Source organism: Pinus tabuliformis, chromosome 1_1 (assembly GCF_031772625.1).
Source record: "Pinus tabuliformis cultivar Carrire ecotype Pingquan chromosome 1_1, CPIR1, whole genome shotgun sequence".
Lineage (NCBI taxonomy): Eukaryota > Viridiplantae > Streptophyta > Pinopsida > Pinales > Pinaceae > Pinus > Pinus tabuliformis.
Genome location: NC_142297.1, coordinates 422,546,914 through 422,556,791, shown reverse-complemented (window position 1 = coordinate 422,556,791; position 9,878 = coordinate 422,546,914).

The following is a 9,878-nucleotide window of genomic DNA, read 5'->3' as shown; positions in this document are numbered from 1 at the left end:
TGTTTCTCCTCCAATAGTTGTAGCACCCTGTCAACATGTTCAACATGATCCTTCCAAGACTTGCTGTAGATTAGTATATCATCAAAAAATACTAACACAAATTTTCTAAGGAATGGTTTGAAAATTGAATTCATCAAACCTTGAAATGTTGAAGGTGCATTGGTAAGGCCAAAAGGCATGACCAAAAATTCATAATGACCCTCATGAGTTCTAAATGCCGTTTTCGGAATGTCTTCAATCTTCATTCTGATTTGATGATATCCTGAACGAAGATCCAACTTGGTGAAGTAAATTGATCCATGCAATTCATCCAGTAATTCATCAATGACAGGAATGGGGAACTTATCTTTAATAGTGAGCTTGTTGAGCTCCCTATAATCCGGACACATGCGCCATGATCCATCCTTCTTGTGCACCAATACTACTGGAGCAGAGAAAGAACTTTGACTCGGTTGAATTATACCAGCCTCTAGCATTTCTGCAACCATACGTTCAATTTCACTTTTTTGGACATAGGGATATCTGTACGGCCTGATGTTTGGAGGAACACTTCCTGGAATCAGATGAATAGCATGATCATGATCACGCATAGGTGGGAGACCTTTGGGAGTCTCAAATACCTTGGAATGATTGTCCAGGACTTTTTGGAGATCTGGAGAAATAGATGATTCCAATGTGGAAACATCTAGCGAACATAATTGTGCAATTACACCTCTTTGCTCCTTTTTTAGAAGCTTTGTCATGCCATTAGAGCTGATTATCTTTCCTGGTTTCCCTGCAATACCCCTTAATTCAACTTCCTTTCCTTCCACAGAAAATTTCATGAAAAGTTCTTGAAAATTAAAAGCTATTGTACCCAAGGATTGTAGCCATTGGACTCCTAGTACAACATCAGCACCTCCCATTGGAATGGAAAGCATTGGGCTAGTCAATACATATTCTCCCATGGATAGCTTGATATTATGGCACTTTCCAGAACAATTTATTGTTCCTCCATTTGCAATCATCACTTGACACTCTGGTGCTGGATATAGGAAGCAATTCAATTCTTTTGCTACCCTACAATGAATAAAATTGTGGGTGCTTCCTGAATCAATCAACACTATTACCTTTTTCTTCTTGATTTGTCCTTCTATCTTGATGGTTTGAGGAGTGGTAATTCCCGCCAATGCATTACAAGATATGGTCGGATTTATTTTTTCTTCATCTAGGCTTTGTTCCTGGAGTATATCCTCTTCTTTTGACCTTTCTTGCTCCTTTTCTTCTTCCTCTTCACAATCTATGTAGAATAATTTCTTCTCAGCACACTTATGACCTTTTGTGTATTTGCTATCACAATTGTAACAAAGCCCTTTTGCTCTTTTTTCTTCCAATTGTTGTGGTGTCAACCTTGTAGGTTGTGGAAGACTATGGGCAACAACACTTCCGTCTTTATAGTTGTGAGTGGTATGCTTCCTAGTTGCCATAATTTTGCTTTCCATTTTTCTTGCTAACCTGAATGCCTTCTCTAATGAATCAGGTTCCCAAAGGCGCACATCATGTTGGATATTATCCTTTAAAGACCCTATGAACACATCAATCCTATGCTCCTCTGGAATATCTTTTACCCTTATGTTCAATTTTTGGAACTCCTCAATGTGCTCCATTATTGAACCCTTTTGTTTGAGACTTATCAATTGGCTAAAAAAAGTGTTGCTTTTTGTATCCTCATAATGTGCTATCAATTCTTCCGTAAAAATTGCCCAAGTGATAAATTGTTTACGAGAACAAAGCCATTGATACCATACAAACTGATTTGGTTCCAAATATAAAGTTGCCATACGTACCTTTTGTGTGTTTTGCACATTATTGAGATCGAAGAATTGCTCCATCTGTAATATCCATGTGGCGGGATCCTTGCCATCAAACTTCCTCATATCGATTTTTGGAACATGGTGAGTCTTCGATCCAACATTAGAGTCTATGGAATCATGATTAACATTTCTTTTGTTCTCATCATGAGTTTCCTTTATTACTCTTTCACCATTAGTGACCATTTCTTGTAGCAACTTATTCATATTTATCTTCAATTCTTCCATCTTATCATCCATGCCATCAATTTTACCGTCCATGCCATTCACCTTAGCTTCCATGCCATCCATCTTAGCTTCCATGCCCTTTATCTTAGATTCCACGCCATTTATCTTAGCATCTGTTAGCTTTTGTGAGCGTGACATTTGTTGCACTTGTTCTTGTAATTTTGATATATCATGTAGCATTTCTTCCTCTTCTTCATGAGTCATGCTAGAGCTTTCAGGTTCCTTACTAGGTGTTTGCATTTTCTTTCCTCGGGGCATCAGTTACCGATAATAATGCTTTACTATGCCCTTTGAATTCCTTCAAACCAAGCTTATGCAAAAATTAAAAAAAAACTACACACCTTTTTTTCTTTGTAGAAGCCTGATATTGAATCTGATGTATCTCTGTAATTTCGAATCATCCAGTTCTAAAATTTTGACCTGTAGTAGCCTTCTATGTCCTCTTTCCAATGCCACTAGTCTGATCCAAATTGGATTCTCCAAGAAAGAGTTATGCACAATCTCCCACAGTGACCTGATTATAGACTAGTTCAGTAGAGCGAACTTGTACGAAGTGCCACGTGTCACTGTTTCAACCTTTGACTCTAAAAAATATATAAAAGAAACTAAAGTCCGTCCTCTTTCTGTACCTTCTTACGAAATTTCAATCTGATGCTCAGAAAGAAAGTTATGACGATTTTCCCCAGGTCACCTGTTTTGAATGTAATTCAGGAGTCTGCAAAAAGACCAACTTCCTCAGATCATATCTTCGAAAATATCACGCGAAAAGCTCTAAAATTCAGACCCAAGGTTCAGCGCCATTTCTTCTCAAATGGGTTTTTTTTTGCGACTTCTGAAATGTCACAGAAAAAATGTTATAGCAAAAATGCCATGATGACCTATTCGGAGCAGCGAAACCCTAGAATCCAAAGCTCTGATACCAAATGTTATGGAACCAACTCAAGAAAAGATAAAAAAGAGAGATCAACGCCTTAGAATTCAGCCTCTTCGAGGGGGCAACCTCCTTTACATTACATAAATGAACAATTCTTGGATGATTCAAATGACAAAACCTCCTTTCTATATATAGGAGTCTAAGGAGTCACAATATAATCCAGCCGACCTAACAATAATAATATAAAGCCACAAAAATAACAATAGAGGGATTCTATGGGCACATTAATAACAATATGGGGGGCAATGGGGGCGCAACAATATAAATAAGGGGTATAACTACAATAGTAATCGGGTAATCACTAGTATTATAGGGACCCAACAAACATTGAATTGAGCATAGCTTCCAAGTTGGTGATCAAGTCTCGCTATACATCAGCAAAGAGAGAATGCATGGTCAAGGAAGAAGCTGAAGCCAGTAAGGTATGGGCCTTTCAAGGTACTTGAGAAAATTGGCGAAAACACTTTTCACCTTGATTTTCCAGCTTACATGTACATCTATTCAGTAGTTAATACAGAAAGCTTGAGACTGTTTGAACCTTCATTGCTTGAAGATTCCAAAGAGAAAATTTAGTTGCCTTCTATTGATAATCTGTAGCCTGAATATCTCAATGAGTTGCAAGAAGATATAGTTCTGGATAGGAAGGTGAGAAGTACGCGTAGAGGGGATGTTGACTACCTCAGAATCAGACTCAAAGGTTCAAAACCAAGTAGTGCACGATGGATAGAGATTGGACAAGGGAGGAAGTTGCATCCTCACTTGATCGATGCTTGAAAACAACCTTTTGGTGGTCCAAAAGCTTTTCAGTGGGAAGGCATGATCCAAAATGGATCCTAAAACCCCTCTAAGTCTTCTAAAATAAAATAAAAATATCACAAAGGACAGACTTTTAGAAATGGTGGATTACATTATTGGGCCTGAAAAACATGAAGAAACAATGAAAAATAGAGCTATTGGAGGTTTGAACAACGAATGCACAGGAGCCATCAAATCTGGCCGATCAATGGTCTAGATCCGATCAACATAACGACAAAATACAAGGGAGCACTTACCGAGGCCTGAGGACTATGCCATATGCAATTGTGGTATGTTGGATCGCAAAATCACATTGTGACAATATAGAGGAGTGGGGCCAACGCATATGCAACTTGTGATAAAGCTGGCCCTGATAAGTCCTATGTGTACAAATATATATATTTAGAGTTCCAGAAGAAAATGGTTTTTATATGTAAATTTGCAATTTCATTAAATAAACAAAAAACAAAGTAAATGTGAATGGACCGATAAAATGGACCTGAAAGGGCTTATACATGTAGTGATATATATTTTTAGTTGTGTAAATGAGCAGGAGTACGGGTGGGCCTTCGGCGGTAAGTGGTATTAGACGGGCTCTGCCTGAGCCCATACACTGGCCGTGATGTGGCTTGGCACTAGAGAGAGAAAATAGCCTTTTTAGGGGGTAACCTCTGGGTGCATAAGCCACCCAAAATCAATAGCAACCATTGTATCAACGATTAGATAGATCAATGGTGGACTTGCGATAGTGATTAAATGAAAATTTGATAGGAGTCTAGGGCAGATTCAATGATTTTTGAAGTCAGATAGAAAGAGTGTTTGTGGGTTTTTCATAATTTATATTGTATTTCTCTCTGTAACGAGGAATGACTATTCTGGGGATTTCAAAGGCACCGATGGTCCCTTCCATTGCTGAATAGGTGGCCACCATCCCTAAAGATGTTTAGCAATGATTTCTTAACACTTTGGGGGATTTGAGTGGACAAAGGTCAAGAGCCAGAGAGCCCAGAAGAGGAAACGAATAGACAACGTTGATTGGCTTGAAAGCCACAAAATGATAGAGATAGAGGCAAGCAGTGCTGAGACAGAGAGAAAACAAAGATACAGAAGCGAGAGGGAGAGTCTGTGTACTCAGAGAAACTTGAGGGATTCAAGTAAACTACTATTGTTTTGGACCTATTGTGTTGAAATTCAAATTGAGCTCACGTTTTGTAAAACTCTACTCTTGAAGACATAATAGAGAGGTCAGCACCGAAGGCTAGAGCAGGAGACGTAGCCCAAGAGTTTTGGGTGAACTCCATATTAAACTTGCTATGTTATGTGTGTTTGTCTATTATGTTTCTCGAACTGCACATTATCTATATTATTCGCAAACTTATCAATCCGTTGCACTAAGTAATATAGGAAAATCCATGCACATGAGTCTGTAATACCTTCAAAGTAATATTAAAAGTTATTAGTTTAGGGGTGAAGTTTATGGAAAAATATTACTTTTCTAAATTACATGGACTCAACAAGTTTAATGTATGATATGGTGTTCCATTTTTATTTTTTTGTAAAATTTTTGTTTTTCATCCTCACTTGTTTAATAGAATTTAGTCAATAAAAATCATTATAATTCATAATTTGATAAATTATTTTTAATTTTAATTTATTTAAAAAGGATATTTTTGGGATATTAGTTTGGATAGAAAGTAGGCTATAGTGATGTATTTATTGAATGATTGATTTATTACAAATAGATATAGTGTGGTGAGAGTGATTTAAAAAAAAAAAAAACTTATAAACTAGCCCTTTTTCAATCTTTATTTTCATTCCTTAATTGTGTGCATGCATGCACACACACATCTATGCGTGTGAAGATTTTCGGGGACTTGTATTTAATCCTCGTAACCAAAGGCAGGGATAACTGGACTATTCTCTTATCACTGTGTGAGTTGAAAGTCTATAGGAGTGATAGAGGAAAGACAACAACAATTAATAGTGCTGAGAACGAAGTACACAAGCGGGCCACACAATACTTAGCTTTTTGAGTTTCAATTAGAGTCTATTAGTTGAAAAGCATTGGTGTAATAGAACTAGATTCCCCTCAAAAGAACCATTAAGGGAGAGTGTGAGCGTGATGTTCCCTGGGAGTTCCTCGTCTAGGTGATCGAAAAAGGAGCACATCAAGGAATTCATGAGGGCGATGAGCACATGGTAGACATGGAAGTGCACCAATATAGAGAAGGCCAAGGTGACATGGAAGCCAATTACATGGAATGAGTTGAGTGAAGTGGGACGAGAATACCACTAACTCCTCCCAAAGGTAAAAGACTTACTCGCACTTTTAAAATGGGTTGGGTACAATAGTTGAGGAAGGCTAGGAAAATCATTTGATAGGACTAATTCTCAATCCTTAAAGTGTGTCTATTCGAGGATTCCTTTTGCTTATAGTGAGTACATACTTACAGTGGGTTTACGAATGAATATATATATATATATATATATATATATATATATATATATATACATATCACAAAATCTTATTGTTTCCTTTATCATATTATATTTTGTAAATGCCAAATTCTTTTCATTTATCTATAACATTATATTTTTTCTATATGAAGTCCGCGTACTTTGTATTCATAATAGAAGCTATGAACCAATGTGCCATATTTTTTTTGGTCTTTCTATCATTTTAAAAAATCTATTAATGAGTAGTCTTGTTTGGTCTCTCTATAATTTAAAAAAATATATTAAAGAACATATAATACAATATTATAAAGCAATAATTAATTTTTTGTGACACATTTTCTTTGTTGTAAACTAAGTACTTATTATTTAATATTAAGGCTGATCTCTATTATGGGTTTTTATTATTTAGATCAAAAAGTATGATTAAGTTTTTGGACATATATATGTTAATAAAGATGATGTTTACAGTGAATTGATTTTCTAATATAAAAGGTTCAATCTTCTTGAACATTAATGGATCACATAGATAGATTTAAAATAAAAATTATATTGTAATATAAAATTTATTAGTTTAGGTGTGAAGCTTATGGAAAAATATTACTTTTCCAAATTAGATGGACTCAACAAGTTCAATGTATGATATGGTATTCCATTTTTATTTTGTTGGAAATTTTTTGAAGTTTTTCATCCTCACTTGTTTAATAGAATTTAGTCAATAAAATCATTATAATTCATAATTTGATAAATGATTTTTTAATTTTAATTTATTTAAAAAATATATTTTTGGGATATTAGTTTGGATAGAGAGCGGGCTATAGTGATGTATTTATTTAATGATTGATTTAATACAAATAGTTAGAGTGTGGTGAGAATGATTTTTCTTTAAACAAAACTTGTAAAATAGCCATTTTTCAATCTTTATTTTCATTCCTTAATTGTGCGCAAGCTCGCACACACACATAACTCTGTGTGTGAGTGTTGTTGGGGACTTGGATTTAATCCTCGTAACCAAAGGCAGGGATAACTAGACTATTCTCTTATGACTGTGTGAGTTGGAGGCTTGTAGGAGTGATAGAGGAAAGGCAACAAAAATTAATAGAGTTGAGAATGAAGTACACAAGTGGGCCACACAATACTTAGTTTTTTGAATTTCAATTAGAGTCTATCAGTTGACAAGCATTGGTGTAACAGAACTAGAGTCCCCTCAAAAGAACCATCAAGGGAGAGCATGAGGGTGATGTGTCCTGGGAGTTCTTCATCCAGGTGATCGAAAAAGGAGCACATCAAGGAATTCATGGGGGCGATGAGCACAAGGTGGAGTGGAAGTTCACCAATATAGAGAAGGCCAAGGTGACATGGAAGCCAATTACATAGAATGAGTTGAGTGAAGTGGGACGAGAATACCACTAACTCCTCCCAAAGGTAAAGGACTTACTCGCACTTTTAAAATGGGTTGGGGACAATAGTTGATGAAGGCCAGGAAAATCATTTGATAGGAATAATTCTCATTCCTTGAAGTGTGTCTCTTGGAGGATTCACTTTTCTCAGAGTAAGTACATACTTACAATGATTTTAGCACAATATATATATATATATATAACAAAAAAAATATTTTTTCCATTTTAATATTATATTTTTCTATATTAAATTTTTCTATATAAAGTTGCTATACCTTTTATTCATAACATAAGCTCTGCACTGACGTGCCATATTTTGTTTCAATGAGACTCAATCTTCATAGTTGTTCATCTATATATATATATATATATAGGACTCCAAGGAATGAAGATATATATATATATATATATATATATAGATATATAGATATATATATCTTCATTCCTTGGAGTCCTATTTTATATGCTAACTATTCTTCGACTCTGTATTTGTATTGGTCACTTGAGTTATAAATATGGAAATGGAAAAGGACTCTTCACAGTGGAATGAATTGCCATTTGAATTTCAAGCGGAGATATGTGCGTGTATGCTGGTGGAATTCTTATATACTTATTGGATGATTTGAAAGAGATGGAATGACTTTTTTTCCTCAAACTGCTTCCTAACCAGGTGGACTGAGGCATCTCTCAACGGTAATCAGACTCAGCTGCTTGTGTGAAATTTTAGTATGAAGGCTCCATGCATGTCTTTCTGTTTCTACACAAGTACCTGGATTAACTCCTGCCTTGACCTTTCATTCATTAAGGATGGGTACTGGCTACGTAGCATTTATTTCAAAGAATCCGTGGGAGGTCTTATCTTTGTTGGAAATATGGGACAATACTCCAGATGACTCAGCAATCCTTATACATGAATGTTCATTGAAATTATGGCCCCATAGGCAGGTTGCTACTCGGATTACATTGTCATGGATGAGAAAGATAATGACACTACTTACAAAGTTGTAGTTGTTGGGACCCTATTATTGGATGTAAATAGACAACAGTTGATGGAAATTTACGAACCGTCCCAAAAAAGATGGAAAATAGCAGGATACCTTCCAAAGAATGTATGGCTGCAAACATTTGCTAAGGTTTTTCACTGCAATGGAACATTCTACACACACTGTTTGGGGGAAGATGCGAGGGGAGATGTGGATGGTATTGAGTGTTTCACCATTCCCTTAGAGGAAGGAAGCATTTCTTCTCTGACGCCCAACACCATTCCCATGCATTTTGCACCATTTCCTCAGAAATTGAGGAATGACATTTTACATTGGTGGATGATCACTTTCCTTTCCTGTCTCCTTGTCATCTTTGCCAACAACGTTTCCGTTCGACAAGCTGGTGGACAAAGGAAGCGCAAGATCGTGGATGTGATTAGTGTGTGGGAATTTAAGTTTAAGAGTGAGGAGGGCCACCCAGTGGATCTGTCCAACTCTCCAGCATGGGAATGGGTGAAGATTGCACAGATGTCATCTTCATTTTGGGAGGAATGGATGGAAAAAAATGAAACGAGATTATTATTCAAGTTGGGATTGCAGAGGAGTTGACGATCACATTTGTTTCTCACATTCACTCATTGGGAATACGCGATCAAAGAAGTAGATGATGTTATTAATTACAATTTAATTGATAACGCTTGGAGTTGGCTTCCCAGCTGTCCCTTAAGTCATTATTGTTGCGTTGGATGTAAGCACTATGAGGCCGCCGAATATGGAGCTATAGATGTTGGATCAACCTTACTTATCAAAGTTCAATGAAACAATTTCGCAATGGTTTATATAAAATAAAATGTCTTTACATATTTAGAATTTTGACTTTTAAAATTTGTCTTATGAATTTAATGATTAACCATTCTTTTTCAAAATAAAAAAGTAAATATTATATTTAAAATAATTAATAAAGCTAAATTATAAAGGGATAATCAAATACTTTTCATTAACTTGTTTTATGAAATGGGCATAAAATTAGTTTTATATTTATATTGTTAAAATTAAAAATAGATTAATCTACCGAGTATTATCTTAATTATTGAGTTTAGACTTTGTAATCCATATCAATTATAATGATATCTTTCGCAAAAATTCACATAGAAGAAATAATTGTGTTAATTTTTTTTTAAAAATCAATATTGCTTAATTTGTGACCTTATTATGGCTATATTTTGAGATTGAC